This window comes from Cibotium barometz, chromosome 5 (genome assembly GCF_041138505.1).
Source record: "Cibotium barometz isolate CiBa-2024 chromosome 5, ASM4113850v1, whole genome shotgun sequence".
Taxonomy (NCBI): domain Eukaryota; kingdom Viridiplantae; phylum Streptophyta; class Polypodiopsida; order Cyatheales; family Cibotiaceae; genus Cibotium; species Cibotium barometz.
The window spans coordinates 50,854,989-50,877,609 of record NC_141050.1 but is presented as its reverse complement, the minus strand read 5'-3'; positions in this window follow the sequence as shown (position 1 = coordinate 50,877,609).

Genomic DNA, 22,621 nt, shown 5'->3' with positions numbered 1-22,621 from the left:
TTGATGCATAGTTGCCACCATGTTGTGCATAGTTTCCACCATAATGACCACCACGTTGTGCTCTTCCCCCTCTCAAATCATTCTGTTTGCGAAAGCAATCTCTCGCCATATGACCATATTTGCCACAATAATGGCATTCCACATCTTGCATAGAATTTTGTTGGCCTTGCCAACGTCCTCGTCCACGGGGGTTACCTCTGCCTCGCTGAGGTGCATAACCACGACCACCTCGAGCACCATATGAAGGCTGAAAATTCTGCTGTGGAGGCCTATCCTGCCATCCACGACCATTACCACCACGTCCACGTGATGCGAATCTCCCCCTGCCTCGAAAGCCTCTAGATGAGTAAAAAGCTTGATTTCTTGCATGTTCATCATTGCTTGACGAGGATGCACCACCTGTAACACTCATACCACCAAGGCCAAGCTTCAATTCTTCCACAATGAGCAATGACACAAGCTCATTAAAGTCTGGCATTCCTCCCAACCTTACTGAGATGGAAGTGTCAAAAGATTTGTATTCTTTGCCTAAACCACGCAACGTGAGTGCAACCAAATCATCATCATCCATTGGGGCATGGATTGATGACAAGGAATCAGCATAACCCTTGATCTCCTGAACATACTCATGTATACTCCGATTCCTTCGTGTTACACTGTGAATCTGTTGCTTTAGTTGTATCTTCCTGGCACCAGTGTCTGTCTCATACATTCTGCACAAGATACCCCATGCTTCTTTCGGTGTATCTGCATCTTGGATGTGAATAAGCAAGGCATCTGTTACACATATTGAAAAATAATGCAACACCTTCGAGGACCGCTCTACCCATTACTTGTGAGCCAGTAACTGAGCATTATTTGGTTGAGGAGGTAGGTATGGCTCCGGGTCTTCCTCCGCCGAGACAAGACTCCACAACCCTTTGCCTTTCAAAAAACTCTTCATTCGAAACTTCCATGCTTGAAAGTTAGTGCGATCAAGCTTCTCTCCAACAATCTGTATCGGACCATCTCCCATTGTTGCAAAAAAATAGAGTAGATGTACCCTTTCGATCACAATGTACGAAGTACCTGTAATGCTCCAAATCTCTTCAAATCACATCAAATGCTTGCAAATTGTGTGCATTAACATCCCACAATGGTTCACCAACAATGTACACTCGATTAAAGTTGAAATCAAATGAAACTCCTTCACAAAAAATTTTCTGGTTTTTTCTCGCCAGTAAATTCTCGCCAGTAACCAGTCAAGATTATGCTCTAAATCCTTCAAATCTTGTCCAAATGCAATGATTCAACTTGCATTAGCTTCCCAACACATTGCTCCAACATATCCTAGAAGGGTTTGATCCAATTCTTCAAGGGGAATGAGAACCACCAAGTTTTGTAACCTCTGGTTTGAATTTTTCTGCACCTGTCAGGTACCACCTCTCACTAAAATTGCTCTATCTCCTTCAAATCTTCTCCAAATCCAAAACTTTTTGATTCAAAAGTTTAGCAACTCATAGGACTCTACTTGTACCAGAGGAATTTGGCCAATTTGATATAGAATAAGATTAATGCCTTGATTAAAACTACTCTGTTTCTGGATAGACTTTCTGTAAACCTGCACACCTCTGATAAATCACTTCAATGAGCTCCAAATCCATGAAATGAGCTGCAACCAAGCATCACAAGTCCTTAGCAATGTCTTTGCTAAACTCCCCAAGCTTTAAAGCATTCACTTTGGTGACCAAATGAGTGAATTAGATGAAATCTAATCAAATTCTTCAGAAATCTGCACAGAAAAATGCCGCCTGCTGTTGTGGGCTGTAGAGAGAGGGGAAATCTCAATTGACTTGATAGGCTTGTTAGCAATGACCTAATCTACCTTGGGTATGAAGGGTTTAGCTCAATTTTGCCTCTAGCTCTTGCAATTGATCCTCCACGGGGGGTATGTCCACTGGTTTTGTGAAAAAACCAGAAACTTTTACATAAATTCACTTTCTCTTGATTTTAATCAAATCTGTATGCATCAATCTGCTTCAAGATTCTGTATGTTGCTTGTGCCCCACTTTGTTAATGCATTTCCAAGCCAAAATACATGTGCCTTTGTGTATACATTTGCCAAGAGTATACATTCACTTCAAGCTTTCCATGAAAGCTTAGAGAAAAAAACCAGAATTTTTCCTTTGCTTTGTGCCCTTCAATCTTCACTTAACTTGCTCTTTGGTACCTGCAATCCGCAGAGTGGGTCTTGCTACACTCACCAATGGTCCTTAGCTCTCAGATCTGATGCCGGTGTGTGCTCCACAGCTTTTCCTTTGCTCCAAGCTCCAATGGCTTCCTTCACAGCTTTTTCTTCTTCTTCTCTCTTCTCTCACTCACTCTCACAACTCAGCTAATGAGCTCTTGGCTCTGATACCATGATAAAAAACAGAAGCAGGATGTAACACACACAAGAGAAGCAAACCCTAATCCATAATCATCAACCATAAAGAAGGAGAGAAGCCATAGTCACCATCTCTCTCACACACACAAAGGAGAACACAACATAGTGTTATGTCCACACTACAAAGTAAACCTAATGTAATGTCCACACACACTATGACCAGCTTGACACGCGGTCATTTATGTCTCACACATGTTCCTACCTAATCTGCCAGCACATAGCATAGCTGGCTCACACTGACATCGAGCTTGAATCTCAACAATTGCGATGTCCAAATCCATGCACGGAGTGATGTGGACATAGAGAAACTTCCCTAGCATAAGTGCGTGTGGTCCGTTCTCTAATGGGGTCCCGGATCCTCAACTTCTAACTGTCCGAATCCGAGTTCTCGAAAAAGATGCACGAGCGTGCCAAATGGCAGAAATTTCCAACCGTGGCCCAAACGGTGCTGAAGAGGCATGAAATTTGAATCATGCATAATCAAATATGTGGCAAGCAACCCCGATCTTTCTTGTTGTATTCAGATGTGATTCGGACTCATTTCGGATACGAAACTCTGTTATGGCGATTTTGCACTATCTTCGCCGGGACCAAGATTCGACACGTTGGGAGAAGTGATTGTGATGCCCAAATCCATGCATGCACTGATTTGGACATAGAGCAACTTCCCTAGCACAAGTCTGTGTGGTCCGTTCTCTGATGGGGTACTGATTGCGATGTCCAAATCCATGCACGGAGTGATGTGGACATAGAGCAACTTCCCTAACACAAGTCCGCGTGGTCCGTTCTCTAATGGGATCCCGGATCCTCAAGTTCTAACTGTCCAAATCCGGGTTCTCGAAAAAGATGCACGAGCGTAGCAAATGGCAGAAATTTCCAACAGTGGCCCAAACGGCGCCGAAGAGGCATGAAATTCGAATCATGTATGGACAATTTTGTGGCAAGAAACCTGGATCTTTCTTGTTGTGTTCAGATGCGATTCGGACTCATTTCTGATCCGAAACTCTGTTATGGCGATTTTGCACTATCTTCGTCGGGACCCAACTTTGACGCGCTGGGAGAATTGATTGTGAAGAGCAAGAAAGTACAATTTCAAGCAAGGAGAGAGGGGAGAAGCTATGCTATGAAGAAGGTGGAGAGGGGTCTTTTGTGCCTGCTCTAGGACAAGGGAGCTTCCATAGCCGGCTTAGCAATGTTCTTGGCTACCATTGGGACACAATCAGTGCTTATTTGAAGACACCCATACAAAAAGAAGAATCAATTCACTATGCATACCCAGATTGTCTCACAAATCTTTTGTTGCATAAATGTAGCTGTACCACATGGTAGAGCTAGAACACTCTAAAGTCTAGCTGGGGTGGAACCATGTGGTAGAGCTAGACTTAAATGGGTGTGACTAATAAGGTCAGCCATAGCATAGAACCTTGAAAGGCCTAGTAGGTAAGAGTAGGTGATTTTTGACTCTTCAAGTCAAGATAGAGGTACGATACTAGATGGATGGTTTGTCATTTCAAGTCATCTTGCACTAGTTTAAGTCATTTCAACTCCAGCTCTACCATGTGGTAGAGCTAGAATGCATTTCTCCAGCTCTAACATGTGGTAGAGCATTCAAATTATCCCGCCCAATTTTAAATTCAAATTATCCTGCCCTTTAAGAATTTAAAATGGTCTTGCTCTTTTTCAAATTTTCCTTGACGTCCATGTCGCTTATGTAATACAAACCTACTTTCCCATCTTGTCATTGACAACTAGCACTTAGACATCACCGCATCCACTATCAAATTCAACGATACAACAAGGTGAACATATTTTTGTCTCATATTAAATCATTCTCTATGATTAGATTTAAAGTTTTGAACATGTCAATTAGAATTCAGATCATACACATTGACATAGAGTAGAAAATAAAAGTACGCAAGAATTCAAAAAATCAGGAATGGTTGAAGAGAAAAAACCTGATACAGATTTGGGTTGCACTTCTTAGCAATGGTGATGTTGAAACTGATACGGGGGAGAAGATATTGAAACTGATACGGGCAAGAAAATTGGGTAGTGAAAAGCTGGTACAGGCCAGTAGAGAGCAGAAGCAGTAGATAGTCAAGAATCTACTTGAAGCTGAGCCAATATCTCCAGAGCAGAGGGGTGCACAGGGATGACCTCCCAGGCAATACTGGTGAACTCCGCCAGGTGCATGGAGCTAAGAATGGTGAAGAAAACATGGGAAGGGTTACGAGAGGATCGTTGAAGATGATTACGATAAATGATAGGATAAAAATAGTGGGCATAGATAGGGGCATAGATGGAGGTTTCAAAGGGGACAATCCTCTACATCGTGTACTAAATCCATCTTCTAGATCCATATTTCTTGATATGAGGGCTTGGGGAGTGGATTCGTTTGGGTTATTATCAATGTTACTTCGTCATGGTGTGTTGCCTTCCGACCACTAGTATCACCTTCTCGTTCCCATATCCACATTTTCTATACAACAAAATTTCAATTAAAATCATATTATGAACTATGTTTCAGTATCTTATCATACATTGGGCTCTATGCATTAAGAGATATGTGCATGTGAGATCTCTATGCAAGCACTGAGAGTTCTATGCATTTGAGAGCTCTATGCATTGAGAGCAGTGTGTATGTGAGAGATCCATGCATTAAGCTCTTACATGTGAGAGATCTTATGTATTGAGCTCATGCATGTGATCACTCTAGGCATAACAATCTCTCACATGCATGAGCTCAATGCATGTGAACTCTATGTAGCTCTCATGCATGAGAGCGCTTACACTCATGAAAATGAGAGCTCTCATGCAAAAAAGCTCTTAATAAATGAGAGCTCTCATGGATAGAGAACTCACATGCATATAGAGATATCATGCAGCGCACGAGAGCTCGTACACTCAATGCAAATAAATGAAAATAAGAGATCTTATGCATAGAGATCTCTTGCAGCCATGAGATCTCTAATGCTCTTATAAAAAACTCCCATAGCGCTTGTGGGTTGCAACATAAAAAAGAGAGCATTGGGTTTAGAGCTTACCACAACTTGGTAGGTGGTGAGGACCTAACACCAAAGCATGGTCAGGACGTGAGGTCAAGAGAATAACACAATAGAGAATTATTTACATACTTTTATTTACTCTGATGCATGTGATATCGATTATGCATAGAGGGCTCTCATGCATATAGATCTAGGATATATCTACACAAGGTGTGAGAGCTCTCATGCATAGAGAGTTTTCATGCATTGTGAGAGATCTTACATAAAGCTCTCAAGCGTGGATCTCTGATATGAGAGATCCATGCATATAGATCTCATAAATATAGAGCTATCATTGTGTGTGATTCATTGTGAGAGCTCCCATGCATATAGATCGCAAATCTCATGCATAGAGAGCTCTAATGCATATAGATCAGCTGTTATCAAGTGCGAGTCATTGTGAGAGCTCCTATGCTTAGAGGGCTGTCATGCATATATATCTCATGCATGAGAGCTCTTATGCATATCGATGAGCTCTCATGCATATAGAGTTATCATACATGAGATCTTATGCATGGAGCTCTCTTGTATTCTAAGAGGTCTCATGCATGAGATCCCTCTTGCATTGCAAGAGCTCTCATGCATTAATAGCTCTCATATGCATAGATCTCTCATATCATGCATGAGAGCTATAGAGATCTTGGTCTTGCACTAGAGCTCTCATGCAAAGCGCTAGGACTTACATTAAGAGCTCTCATACATAGAGCTCCCATGCATAGAGCTTGGTCTTGCATTAGAGCTCTCATACATAGAGCTCCCATGCATAGAGCTTGGTCTTGCATTAGAGTGCTCATTCATAGAGCTAGGTCTTACATTAAGATCTCTCATACATAGAGCTCACATGCATAGAGCTATATCTTGCATTATTATAAGAGTTCCCATGGATAGATCTCATGTATAGAGTGAGAGAGCTCTCATGCATAGAGCTAGGTCTTGCATTCAAAGCTCTCATACATAGATCTCACATGCATAGAGTTAGATCTTGCATTATTATGAGAGCTCTCTTACATACATCTCATGCATAGAGCTATATCTTGCATTATTATAAGAGATCCCATGGATAGATCTCATGTATAGAGTGAAAGAGCTCTCATGCATAGAGCTAAGTAGACTTGCATTAAGAGCTCTCATACATAGAGATCGCATGCATAGAGTTAGATCTTGCATTAATTATTATAAGAGCTCTCATACATAGAGCTATATCTTGCATTATTATAAGAGCTCCCATGGATAGATCTCATGTAAAAATTGAAAGAGCTCTCATGCATAGAGCTAGGTCTTGCATTAGGAGCTCTCATACATAGAGCTCACATGCAGAGAGTTACATCTTGCATTATTATGAGAGCTCTCTTGCATAGATCTCATGCATAGAGTGTAAGAGCAGGAAAGTACAATTTCAAGCAAGGAGAGAGGGGAGAAGCTATGCTATGAAGAAGGTGGAGAGGGGTCTTTTGTGCATGCTCTAGGACAAGGGAGCTTCCATAGCCGGCTTAGCAATGTTCTTGGCTGCCATTGGGACACAAGCAGTGCTTATTTGAAGACACCCATACAAAGAGAAGAATCAATTCACTATGCATACCCAGATTGTCTCACAAATCTTTTGTAAGTCATTTCAACTCTAGCTCTACCATGTGGTAGAGCTAGAATGCATTTCTCCAGCTCTAGCATGTGGTAGAGCATTCAAATTATCCCGCCCAATTTTAAATTCAAATTATCCCGCCCTTTAAGAATTTAAAATGGTCTTGCTCTTTTTCAAATTTTCCTTGACGTCTATGTCGCTTATGTAATACAAACCTACTTTCCCATCTTGTCATTGACAACTAGCACTTGGACATCACCGCATCCAACCATTATCAAATTCAATGATACAACAAGGTACACATATTTTTGTCTCATATTAAATCATTATCTATGATTAGATTTAAAGTTTTGAACATGTCAATTAGAATTCAGATCATACACATTGACATAGAGTAGAAAATAAAAGTATGCAAGAATTCAAAAAATCAGGAATGGTTGAAGAGAAAAAACTTGATACTCCGCCAAGTGCATGGAGCTGCAGTGCATGCCTTGGTTGTCAAGCGTCCATCTCACTCTTTCAGAGTAGAGGCTAGCAGTGCCAAGAAGATCCAGACCAAGACCCCCCTCAGTCCCTCCGGAGGCACCAAGCTCAAGGGTGGCCTTGATGCATCTGGCAGGAAAGCAAAGGGTAAGGGTGTCTGATATGGCGATCAGTTGATTGTCTCCTCTTTCCCCCTCCTCTTTATCTCCTTCGCAGGATCTAGCTGTGTAGTCTTCCTTTTGAACGATTTTGTCATGATGTTTGGGGGAAAGAGAAGAGACAGTAGAACAGAGTCTGAAGAGAAGCTGGCGATGATGAAGCTTTTTTGGCTATGGCGTCCTACTGATCTAGGCAGTCAGTCGCATTGCAAGCAATCAGGCCAACGAACCAACACTGATCTAGGCAGTCAGTCGCAGTCGCAAGCAGCTAGGCCAACGAACTAGCGCTGATCTAGGCAGTCAGTCGCATCGCAAGCAGTAGCATCGCAAACGAACCAACGCCACAGATTCTGTAGAGAGAGAGAGAGAGACGCAGGATAAGGTTTTGTGGAAGTAAAGAGTCTGCAGAGAGAGAGAGACGCAGGATAAGGTTTCGTGGAAGTAAAGATTTTGTTGTTTGTTAGGTCTTTTTTTAATCGTAATGTGAAAAGACCCTACTTTAGTGTTTGTGAAAGTGGCACGTGGGAATGGCCCCTTGACTGGAGGGAGGGAAATTCAAATTTGAAATTTGAATGAAGGAGCCTAGCTATGGCGGTGGAAGATGGAGCAGAGAGAGAGAGATTGCCATGTGTGCGCACGGGGGCGGAATCGCGAGGGAGAGAGAGGTGAGCGGTGGGCATGGCCGGCCCAGCCCGCAGCAGCCCGGATGGGAGAGAGGCGAGCGATGGGCCGTGAAGCGATTATTTAAATAAGATTAAAGCTATATTTAAATATTCTTATAGGTTTAATAGGTTAACTATAGTAACTTAAAGCATGTTTATAGTTTACAATTATACTTTACTTATTTATAGACTTTATATAGCTATATAAATCAAACCTATTTATATATAAACCTATATAATTTAAGTTTATAAATAACCTATAGTTTATAAATAAACCTTTATAAATAGGTAATATAAAGTTATAATCGATAGGCTTAAAGATTTGATTATAAAAATATAGCTTTTATAGTTATATATATAGGCTTAAAGTTTTAATAGGCTTATAGGTTTGTTTATATAAATAAGCTTAAATATATATATAAATAGGCTATATGCATAAAATCTATTTCTGATGAAAGTCACACTTTTATCATCATAAAAATCATTTATGTTGAAAATCACTCTTTTATCATGAAAGAGTTTCTTTTATGCATATAAAACATTTATGATGAAAATCACTCTTTTAATATAAAAGAATTTCTTTTATGCATATGTTTATGCATAAAAATCATTTATAATGAAATTCAAACTTTTAATTAAAAAATATATCTTTTATGCATAAAAATCATTTATGATGAAAATCACACTTTTGATATAAAAAATTATCTTTTATGCATATGTTTCTGCATAAAAATCATTTATAATGAAAATCACACTAATAGGTTAACTATAGTAACTTAAAGATATATAAATAAGCTTATAGGTTTAATAGATTAACTATAGTAACTATAGGTTTGATTATATAAATAGACTTAAAGATATATATAAATAGGCTTATAGGTTTAATACGTTCACTATAGTAACTTAAAGTCTATTTATAGTTTATAATTATACTTTATATATCTTATTTATAAACTTTCTATAGCTATATAAATCAAACCTATTTATATATAAACCTATATAATTTAAAGTTTATAAATAACCTATAGTGACTTAAATTATATACATTAACCTATATATTAACCTACAACTATAACTATATAACTTATAGTAACTTAAATTATATATTTATAACTATATAGCTTATAGTAACTTATAGTTAATAAAAGCTTATTTTAATGCTACTATATTATAGCTTATTTAATAAATATAACTGTAAGCTTATAAGTTTGATTATAGCTTTTATTATAGGTTAAAGTATATGTATAAATTCAAGGGGATTTTGGTACAAAGATAGGGCAAGGAAATGTATCCATACTAGTGGAGGAATGTTTGAAAGATGTGGTCCTACCTTTTCCTACAATGGATACTTCATCTCTCCAAGACTCATTATGGAGTGCCGTTCGATGGCCAAAGATTATTTTGCAATCTACTATCATGAATGGCAACTTAATTTGATCAAACGAAAGCTATAGCGGTGATGAAGAAGGAGATCATTCTGATCCTCCAATTACAGATGCAATTCCTATAACAAGCCCAGAATTTGAAACATTGATTCCTACCATATATTGTCAAGGACTAGGGAAGATCAATTCGCACACAAACCATGATTACATAAACACTTCTATTGCATTGAATGAGAGACTACAAGTTTATATAGATTTTTAGGACTAATAGAGTCTCACCTTTTTTCTAGATCCTTGGTTCTCATCATGTGAAGTAGGTCTCTTCTTTGAGTAATTGGTTTTATTGATCTGCATTAGCTCCACCACATGGTAGAGCTAGACCTCAAATAATTCTAGCTCTACGATGTGGTCTAGGTAGAATACAGCTCTACCACGTGTGGTAGAGCAAGATTAAATGCAATTCTAGCTCCTTGGTTCTTGTCATGTGAAGTAGGTCTCTTCTTGGAGTAATTGGTTTTGTTGATCTGCATGGTACATAGTTAGATCGATGCATTCTAGCTCCACCACATGGTAGAGCTAGACCTTAAATGCAATTCTAGCTCCACCACATGGTAGAGCTAGACCTCAAAGTATTTGATCTAGCTCTACCACGTGGTAGAGCTGTATTCTACCTAGACCACATCGTAGAACTTTAAGGTCTAGCTCTACCATGTGGTGGAGTTAGAATGCATCAATCTAGCTGTACCATAAACCACGTTGTAGACCTAGAATGCCTAGAGGTCTAGCTCTACCATGTGGTGGAGCTAGAATATATTGAACTAGCTCTACTATCTGGTAACTATATCATGTGGTGGAGCTAGAATGCATCAACGTAACTATATCATGTAACGGAGCTAGAATTCATTGATCTAGCTCTACCATGTGGTAGAGCTATATCAAAATAATCTATCTAGACACCATGGTATCGCTAGAATGCTTTGAAGTCTAACTCCACCACATAGTAGAGATAGTCTTCAATGGGTTCTATCTCTACCATATAATAGAGCTAGTTCTAGCTCGGCCACATGGTAGAGATATACTTCATGGTAGAGTCTGATGTAGGTTCCAATCTTAAAAAAATTGCTTGCTAGATTTGATTACTAGTTTAACAAGTCCAACATGATTATGTGCAGGATGGATTTCCAATCTGGAGGAAGGGTCTACATGATGTTGAACAATGATTCTGTTGGTATTGGCTGCGTGTGTAGAATTGATCCAAATTCCACTTGTAGTGGAACAAAGATTGGTCAAGGAAATGTGTCATTACTTGTGGAGGAATGCTTGAAGGATGTGGAACTACCATTCCCTACAATGGATACCATTTATCTAAAAAATGCATTATGGAGGAATGTTCGTTGGCCAAAAATGCTTTTAAGGCCTTTCACAAGGGAGCTGGAATTTGGAGAGTGGAGTGAAAGATGCAATGATGCAGATCAAGAAGAGTCTATGGAACCTCCAATTGTAGATGCAATACCGATAATATCTCCAGAACTTGACATGCAAATCCGACAATCTTGGAAGAATGAGATGGTTCTTCTAAAGGATGAGAGCATGATGCAGACTATCAATCAAGGGACTATCTTATATGTGTTTCCATTTAAATGTGTCAACTTTCAACAACTTGGTGATGATTGTGTGGGTGTGGCTATTGAAAGTGCAAATGAATTTCAAACTATGCCGCAAGTGGATAGTATCACCCTAGTTAAATGGCCTTTTAAACAGCTAACAATGCTGGATGGGAGCCCATTGCAATGCTATGTTCCGCTTAATGGCATGCATGCTGAACATGCTGATGTATGTAATGAGAATAATGATGGAGATGTAACTAATGAGGTTAATGTTGCCCAAACCTCTGCAAAAAGATGCTACACTTTCATAAACAGGATTCCAAAGTAGAGACCACAACCAGCTTCTGCCTTTTATATGTCACGTGAATCAGTTCAAATGATTTCATCCATTGATTATTGTGCAAAAAAATGTTATCAGCTAATCGATCGTGATGTACTAATGAGGATACAACAAGACTTTTGGGGACAATCTCAAGAGTCTCGTACAAATTATGTATATGATGTGCTTTCTACAGCTTGGCATCGTGATTCAGCTCAAAAAATTAAATATGAATTTAGGTTAAATGGGGTGATTGTTTGTTGCAGAGCATGGTATGAGACGCATGTGATACCAAAGACATCCTTTTACCGTTATTTACAGGGAAAAGTTTGAGTCTGGTGTGTCAATATCTACATGGAAACATAGGGGTATTGAGGAGAGGCCTACAACATACTAGTGAGGCAAGAGCACTACTTGATGAATTTGTGAACATGAACTCCGAGCCTGTGCCACACAAAAGTAGAACAATGCTAGATGGCTCAAGGGAAACTAGGTTGTCGATTCCATCAATATTCAAGCAAGTTGACATTTTAAATGAAATCAACGCAACACTTGAGCAGTTGGGACATGAGAAGAGGCTATCAAAGTCATCGTTTAGTAGAATTTGGAATAAAGAGTACCCACAAGTGTCCCTAACAAAGGCAAGTGAGTTCTCCAAGTGCACCTTGTGTAGTGGTCTCAAGGCAAGACTAGAAGCCAAACCTAGTCTAGAAGAAAGAGCAAGGCAGTGAAAGAGATATTCACATGCAACAACAACAAAGTTGCAGGAGCTTATACTATGCATGGCGCATATTTTCAAAAACCCAACCACAAAAGTATGTATGCATCATCCATGATAAGATGGATCAAAAGAAAACAGCCATTCCCAGACTACGGGTCCTTCCCAAGGGTGTGGATTCGGGATATAATTTAGCAATTGCATTGATTGGTATGATCACTCATGGCCATGCAGAAGGTCATTATGGACACTTTATTTTGAATGGTTTATGGCCATTTGATCCCAATCTAACAATTGGCTCAATTGCAAGTTGTTTACATAACTTAGAGAGGATGGATAAGCATCCTCTTGGTGATCTAGTAACAAATGGGCTTCCAAGGAGCAATGTTTCACTTCTACATGCTTTAAATTCAAGGACAGCTTTAGACAACCACAATATGAGTGATGGTAAAGATCCCATTGTTAAACCATGTATAAATCAAGGAGACACAATGAATTGGGTTTCCTCGTTTTGCAAGTTGCCAGAAAACTTGTTGCTACACTAATTGTGCTGGAGAAAATAAAAATCGATACTTATTTGCCTATTTGTCATTGCTTGTTGCACGGGGTGCTTTCAAAACTGTACAGTTGGGATTTCTAATGGTCGGACATATACATGAGGATATAGATGCCATGTTTAGCATGTTTTCAGAGAAATTAAGAGTGGGGCAAACCTTTACTTTACCACATTTGATGGATACTTTAAGAACCAGCTCAACTTCTTCTCCAGCTCCCTTCTTGCTTACAGAGGTCCCTGACTTCAAGGCATATTGTGATGGCTACATTTGTGATGGGCAAGAAGCACTTATAGGTCACTCCAAACCACTTCTATTCAGGTTCTTCATGGAAGGAGACACACAGGTAATGCAATTTAAGGCACATGTAGCTATTCATAATTGGAGTGGAAGTATCCGTCTTTGGAAGACAGACAGTGAAGGTAAACCAAGGTTACCAAAAGGAGATCCACCTCTACTACCAATGGCCGAGCATATAAAGATGCATGCAGAAGTAATATCAGGATTGAAGGGTTACATAAAATTTTGGCAGAATCTAAGTAATGGTTCATTTGTGCCAAGATATTATAGGCCCGTGATAGATTATTGGAGTAATGTAATCAAAGAGCTTGAAAAACCAATACAATCAGAGGCAAGAAAGTACATAGATTTTTGGCCAAAATCTGAAGGGTCCCATCAATTAGATAATATGAATGTTGAACAATTGCAGGCATAAAGATTCTTAGGTATTGAAGAACATAATGATCATTATTGTGGACCTGCACGGGATAAACCACGGGATTTTTGGCCAAAATCTAAAGGGTCCCATCAATTAGATGATATGAATGTTGAACAATTGCAGGCACAAAGATTCTTAGGTATTGAAGAACATAATGATCATTATTGTGGACCTACACGGGATAAACCAAGGGAGGCATTTAACCCTATGCTACATGTTCAGCAAGGACACTGTCATGCTGCACTACCCAGATGACACAAACATCTATCCAGTTTGGCTTGCTATGGCTGAATCGGATATTGATGATGAGCCTACATCACCAAATTACAAGAAACTCTTGATTCAATATTGGGGACCTTGTGCAAGGAAGAAAGGTTTGACAGATGCTCAAGCTTATGCTGATTGTTGGAAGGGATATTGGCAAATTAATGAGGCAGAACAACAAGTATGGGAAAATGCTGATGCAATTCTTTGGTCGTGGAAACCAAGGAATCCACCACCATACAAAAGAATCAAGATACCAGAAAAGGAAGCACGTAAAGCAAAAGCATGCTTAGGCTTGGCTTGTGAGGATGAAGCTCATATTGATGGTTCCTTCAATGAGGAGTAGCATTTGTAGATTCAATATTGACAATGTGGATTTTTAGGTTATAACTCTAATATCCAAAAGAGATGTACTTTGGTATCTTCTTTATTTTTTATTTTCACTTATTGAATGAAATTTTTCTTTGTGTCTCCTACATTTTTTTGATATAATAATGTTTCTATCTTATTTGTTCAATTGTTTCATAAATTTTGTGCAGTGTACAACTCAATTAGTGCAGGTCCTTGCAAAGAAACAAATACCACTTTCTTATTAATGGTGTTTATCAACACCACCTTCCTACATGATTATCAAACTCCTTTCAAGTATGTTTATGCACAAATACTAATACCACTTTTTTGGTTTGAACGGTGATTATTAACACTACCTTCCTCCGTTCTATATTAAGAAATTCCACAATAAGTTTTCCCACATTAAGTGGGAAATTTCCATAATACATGAAACCTCTCAATTTCAAAATTCCCATAATGCGGAATTTTTCCCATAATACCTAACACGGTCTTTTATCTTAAAATGATAAACAGATGCTATGCCTTCTTGGAAAGGCTTTCCCCCTCTCTCATTCTTAAAATCAGCCCTTCTTTATCCTAGTTAAGTGATCTAATTGTTGGAATTAAACTTTTCATATTGTTTCTCTCTTAAAAGTAAAAATTGATTAGTTTAGAATGCTTTAAACCAATTGGGGTTAATTCCTAAGTAGATTAAGGTTAGAAAAATTAAAAAATGGTCAGCCATACAAAGAAGGTTATGGCAAAATTTTCTAAAAATTTGTGAAATAAATTTCATCTTTTATTAATCAAAAAGAGTAATCCCCATCGTTTGTGTATTCTAAAAGTATCATTTTCATTCATGCATAGTAAGATGTATATTGATTATTATTTTTTTTATAAAAGAGTGATTTTTAATAGAATTAAATTCTATGCATAGAAAGATGCATATTGATTATTTTTTATTATAAAAGAGTGATTTTCAATAGAATTAAGTTCTATGCATAGAAAGATGCATATTGACTATTTTTATTTATTAAAAAAGAGTGATTTTTAATAGAATTAAATTCTATGCATAGAAAGATGCATATTGATTATTTTTTTATTATAAAAGAGTGATTTTTAATAGAATTGAATTCTATGCATAGAAAGATGCATATTGATTATTTTTTTATTATAAAAGAGTGATTTTTAATAGAATTAAATTCTATGCATAAAAAGATACATATTGATTTTTTTTAATTATAAAAGAGTGATTTTCAATAGAATTAATTTCTATGCATAGAAAGATGCATATTGATTAGTATTTTTTATTAAAAAAGAGTGATTTTTAATAGAATTAAATTCTATGCATAGAAAGATGCATATTGATTATTTTTTTATTATAAAAGAGTGATTTTTAATAGAAATAAATTCTATGCACAGAAAGATGCATATTGATCATTTTTATTATTATAAAAGAGTGATTTTTAATAGAATTAAATTCTATGCATAGAAAGATGCATATTGATTATTTTTTTATTATAAAAGAGTGATTTTTAATAGAAATAAATTCTATGCACAGAAAGATGCATATTGATTATTTTTATTATTATAAAAGAGTGATTTTTAATAGAATTAAATTCTATGCATAGAAAGATGCATATTGATTATTTTTTTATTATAAAAGAGTGATTTTCAATAGAATTAAATTCTATGCATAGAAAGATGCATATTGATTATTTTTTTGTATTACAAAAGTGTTAATTTCATCAAAATGGATTTTATGCATAAATAGATGCATAAAAGAATATTTTTTTAATTATAAAAGTGTTACTTTCATCAAAATGGATTTTATGCATAAATAGATGCATAAAAGAATTTTTTTTAATTATAAAAGTGTTACTTTCATCAAAATGGATTTTATGCATAGATAGATGCATAAAAGAATAAATTTTTTATTATAAAAGTGTTACTTTCATCAAAATGGATTTTTATGCATAGATAGATGCATAAAAGAATATAGATGCATCAAAATGGATTTTTATGCATAGATAGATGCATAAAAGAATATTTTTATTATAAAAGTGTTACTTTCATTAAAATGGATTTTTATGCATAAAATGATGCATAAAAGAAATTTTTTTATTGTAAAAGTGTTACTTTCACTAATATTGTTTTTTATGCATAAAATGATGCATAAAAGATTTTTTTTATTACAAAAGTGTTGCTTTCACCAATATTGATTTTTATGCATAAAATGATGCATAAAAGAATTTTTTTATCAAAATAAGAGTTCACTTTAATCCTATGTTTAAATCCCATGAATATTGGAAAAATGAATAAGTAAATACTCAGTGAAGGAAAATTATATCGTTTTATATTCTCTAGGATGGTAATGAGAAAATTCAAAAAAACTATCGAAGTCAGAATTTTAGATAAATGACTAATTTATTCCTCATAGGTTTAGTTTTGAATTCAGTAAAGTAGTAATTGAAATATTACCTTCGAGAAAGATAGTTCAGGGAGAACCTTTCCAGACTCAAACCCTGAATCAGACTATGACCAAGACGTAACTCCTTTGTCAGTTTCAAGAAATGACGATTTGACCAGTTCAGTAATCTACACTCAAATCACCCACCGAATCTGAAACTAAGTTGAGACCTTTGATTTTGATCTGAGGATCAAGATTACTGAATTCGAGGAATTGTGTTTGGGAATCCAGACCTGTGATCTAGAAGTCTTGGGATACGGAATTAAGATATACTCATTGTATTCAAAAGAAAATCAAAATTGAAAACTTGCATAAAAACCCTGTTTTCTAAAGGACTGTCTTACGCCAGAATGCTGGTGGAGGGAGCATTTGGTATATGTGTGTTCTAAGGGAAGTTCGGTTGCAACAGCTGGCAGGGAGTGTTCAAAGGATGGCTCACACGGCAAAGCCTGCCCAGGTTGACTAACCTCGGCATGGTTAAAATGGTGCACTTTTGGTTCGATGGACGAGGGCCGACAAAGCGATCCCTGAGTGAAGTGCCAGGACACCTAAGGAGGATCCTGGAGGGTTCTGACACCAGGCGATGCTCGCGGTATCGAGGACACCCATGCATATGTCGTGGAAGATATATATGTATGATGACGAGAAACTTATTGCAATTTGTTTACTGGATCTCGTTGTTGACCTGCTGGTCTCAATGGAGAGTCCAGAGTGATACTGTTTTGTGAGAAACAAGGACTGAATGGAAATTTTGAGTTGTGACATCTATACCCAATAATTTTTTGTCAATGGATTGTTTTATAAATTAAAGTTAAAAGAGGAGTGTGTGAGTATCTGTATTCTAAAGCAAAAGTTAAGAAAGGCTTTCAATTATGGGTGGGTGAGTACTTGTCTAGTTCTACTATTCCAGTGGTTGGGCGGTGGCTAACCCATGGGCCGGATGAGGCTGGAATCAGTAGAGTTTTAATAATAAAATTGATTAATAAGATTACGCTTATTAGAACTCGAATAATTAAATAATAACCTGAAGACTTCTCAAATGAATAGATCAACAGCTGTGCCTAATTCAATTAGGAAAAAAGCGTTGATTCCTTCAAGTTAAGTCTGTTATAGTTTCCCTTCTATCCGGTTTATTCAGATGAAGGTTAGTTCAGTCTTGACCTCGTTAGAAAAATTCGTTAAGAAATTCAAAATGGTGGAATCGTCCCTGCTTTTCGGGCATGGGAAATTTTTCAGTTTCGGTTTTTGGAATGACTACCAGCTTAGTCTCGTGCCCGGACATTTGAGGGCGAGGCCCCAAGTGGGAAACCCTGCCCCACGCAAGAGAGAGCTGCTTCCGCTCTGCCAGCAATTCGGGAATCCGGTACGTGGAGGGGGCAATGGGATCTCACACATGTGACTCACTCCCTACCTTCCTTGTGCTCCATGGCACCACATTTCTCAACATTATTCCCTTCTAATCACACACACACACACACACACACACACACACACACACAAGAGAGCGTACGACACAAGAGAGAGATTGGATGGCTGAATTTTCTTCTATCTTCTTCTCTTCTCTCTATAACCATAAACTAAAGAGATAAGAGTTATAATATAAGGGAAATTACTCTCCTACTATAGTAAAGGTTACTATAATATATAATGGTTGGTCCATAATGTGAACTCGATAACTATATATGAGCTAGCGCTATAACTATGCCATAATCTAGTAATCCAAATATGGCTGTCACACAGCTTGTCATCCCACCATTACTCACACAGCTTGTCATCCCACCATTACTCGCATATTAACCATAATCTCACCAACTGTGCCAGTTGCATAAGTGCGGAATTCATCCCACCATTAGCTACATATTAACCATAATCTTTCCAACTATGCCAATGGCATAAGTGCGGAAGCTATCATCTAGGCAGGCCATCAATGTCCACATCAGTGTCTGCAACACTAGTTGAGCTTGATATTTCAACACTTCCCCTCAAGGTGAACTCTACACATTGTACTCCAAGTAAACTCCTAAACCTGTAGAGATTCTTTGTACCAAGTGCCTTTGTGAAGATGTTGGATATTTTGTCCCAAACCATGGATATATTTTAACCTTTGTTCCCTTAATTCATCTTTGTTCCATTAATTCATCTTGCTTCATTTAACCGCCATGAAAAATCCTTGTATCTACCTATAAAAGGCACACACATGATGTCCTAAATTATCTCCCAAAATATCTTTGTATATCTAGCCAAAACCATGGTGGTTCACCTCCTTTTCAAAACCACTAGGTTGTAATGCCTATTTAAAGGCTCATTTTTCCACTTAATATTTTTAACTTTTGCATCAATTCATGCTTACAATCTCTTAGCTCATTAGTTTTTAATTAATTTTAATTAATTGAGCATTAAAATGTGTAAATACCTATATCAACCACCATAGCCACGTGGCTTTATTTGTACACATTGCTCTTACCATTTCTCACATGGTATCAAAACCAACATTCTATTAATATATATGCATTAGCTTTAATTTATACAATTAAATACAAGCATTCTTATCAGCTATTACAAAGTAGTATATTCAAGATAAAGGTCAAAACTACCATCATTGTTCTCTTGCTTCATCTCGCAATTAAGTAGACTATAGTAGCGGTAAGGGGTAAACCAAATCCTTACAAGCTAGTGGAGGTAGCTCCACTCAACAACAAAGACCGGCACCACTAGAAAAATACGATCCTTAGGTAAATTTTCAAGCTAAAGCAAAAGGACGAGCATCAATTTTTAGAGCCTATGTAGCTCATTGTTAGAGCACCCGAGCGAAGCAAACTACCATCGGAGTAGCGTGTGCAAAGCATAGAGAAGGGCATGCGAAGAGGAGAAGCATAATTTGTGCAAAGCATAGAGAAGGGCATGCGTAGAAGAGGAGAAGGGCATGCGTAGAAGAGGAGAAGCATAATTTGGGCCAAATTAGAAGATAATTTTTTTTTTTGTGGCTCTTCTAGGAGTTTTCAAGGATTTTCTTCAAGTCTTTCTCAACAATTTACTCACAAGGAGCAATGGTAGCTTGGATGCTACAATTCTACATTGAGCTTCTTTTGAAGAAAAAGAAGCAGGACACCAAGGAGATGTGGCCTTCTTTGAGGCCTCTACTTTTCTCTTAGTGTGGAGACTTTACACTTTGATTGGACTTTTAAGATCTTTTTCCATTTTCCTCAATATTTTATGGCTATACATAACTGACACCATTTAGTAGGGCATAAGAACCTTTTGTTTTGGTGATCCATCTTTCTATGAGGGCATCTTTTGTTTGTGAGCAACCCACTTCTGTTTTGTGGAGCCTCACCTTGATCATTACAACCCTGATGATAGCATTGCATCTTCATCATTTTTATTATGGGAGGGACATTCAGGGCAAGTCAACATTTATCTCTCTTTTACATTTAACCCATGTTTGGTCCATGGGTGGGTTTGTTAGATATTTTGTCACAAACCATGGATATATACCTTTGTTCCCTTAATTCATCTTGCTTCATTTACCCATGGAAAAATCCTTGTATCCACCTACAAAAGTCACACACATGATGTTCTAAATTATCTCCTAGAATATCTTCGTATATCTAGCCAAAACCATGGTGGTTCACCTCCTTTTCAAAACCACTATGTCAAAACAACTAGCTTGTAATGCCTATTCAAAGGCTCGTTTAATATTTTTAACTTTTGCATCAATTCAATGCTTACAATCTGGTGGCTCATTAGTTCTTAATTAGCTTAAATTAAGTGAGCATTTATACTATCATTAGCAATGTGTACACATATCAACCACCATAGCCATGTAGCTTGATTTGTGCACATTGCTCTTGCCATTTCTCACATATGTCAGCCACTTGATTCCTTATGTGCTGACATATACTAGATCTATATTTTCTAGAACCTCCTCCCTCATAAAGTGATAATGCACCTTAATGTACTTCATCCTAGCATGGTATACTGGGTTACTAGCCAACTATATGCTATTCATGTTTTCTAGAACCACTTGATTCCTTATGTGCTGACATATACTAGATCTATATTTTCTAGAACCTCCTCCCTCATAAAGTGATAATGCATCTTAATGTACTTCATCCTAGCATGGTATACTGGGTTACTAGCCAACTATATGCTATTCATGTTTTCTAGAACCTCCTCCCTCATAAAGTGATAATGCACCTTAATGTACTTCATCCTAGCATGGTATACTGGGTTACTAGCCAACTATATGCTATTCATGTTGTCATAATAAATGACAACGACCCTATCCATGAGCTCATCCATATCACTAAGTAGCTTCTAAAACTAACTACCTCACAAGGTGCCATATATACTTTGCCTTTGCACTTGACAAGGTAATTGTCAGTTGTTTCTTACTACTCCAGCTCATAGTAGTACTCCTTAAAAAAACATAAAGCTACCCAATCAACGTGATCTATATAATCATGTAGCTATATCTCTCTGTGCGAGAGCCTCATAGAAAATTCCATAATTAACTGCGGACTTTATGTACCTAAGAATCTATCTAGCTACATCCAAGTGTAGCTTCCTAGGGGGCTGCATAAAATTGACTCACAAGTGTAACAACATAGCTTAAATCTAGCCTAGTAATGGTTATGTAGATCAAGCTGCCCACTATGCACCTGTACATATAGTGGGGTTTTCCAAAAGCTCCACCTATATCTTTAGAAAGCTTTGTGTTATGCTCAAATGGGACTAAAATAGGGTTACAACCTATCATATTATACTTGGACAACATGTCTAAGCCATACTAACTTTGAAACAACAACCTATATACCTGGCTACAACTCACCCAAATCTTCATTTCAAAATTCTATTAGAAACATCATGTATGTCAACATCACTATTATCACCACCTAGGGATAATCAAGTCATCCACATAAATGACTAATAGCATGATCCCTCTATCTTTCTTTTTCACATAAAGTGAAAAATCTGCATTAGATATCTAAAATCCAATGGTAACAAGATACTCCCTGATCTTGTTTGACCATATCCTACTTCAAGCCATACAAGGCTTTACTGCACAAAATCTAGGTGTGCATCACTCTCATAAATTGGTGGTGGCTACATCATGTATACTTCTTCTTACAAATCATCATTAAAGAAAGAATTATTTACATCCATTTGATGTAAAGACCAACCCTTCAATGTAGTCATAGTAATGATAGCTCTCACAGTGCCATTCTCAAACTAGGCTAAATGTCTCCTCATGGTCAATGTCATAGGTCTTCACATAACCCTTGGCATTGGCAACCAATCTTGCCTTCAATGATCCATCCGAGTTATGATTAACCTTATACACCCACTTACATCTAATTTACATTCTTTTCCTTAGGCAAAGGCAATAACTCCCATATTGCATTTGCATCTAATGCTGCCATCTCCTCATCCATGGCATCTTTCCATTTTTTCAATTTCCAAGTGCCTACTCAAAATAAGTGGGCTCCAACTCTTATATTTCTTTAACCATGTAAACATAATAAAGGGCTATATATCCATCATATCTCAATCTATTAACATGGTATCTAACCCTCCTAGACCTGCCTATAGTTGGATCGTTGCCATGTGTCTTCAAAATAGCCCTGGTAATCCTTGCACCAGGAGTAACCATTGATAGAATGCCAAGCTTCTCATCAAGGCTCTACTTAGAGCCACTAAATTCACCATCCACATATAAGCCACCTGATAGATCAAGTACAAAATGTTGATCTACCTTTTCCTTCCCTTTGCGTGATACGTGTGTGTATCTACATCTATCCTCAATCTACCTGACCATGGACTAACAGTGGATCCATTTACTAGGGGACTCTCTAGGTCCACTAAGCACTTGTGATTGCTGCTCTTCTACATATGGGGAAATATC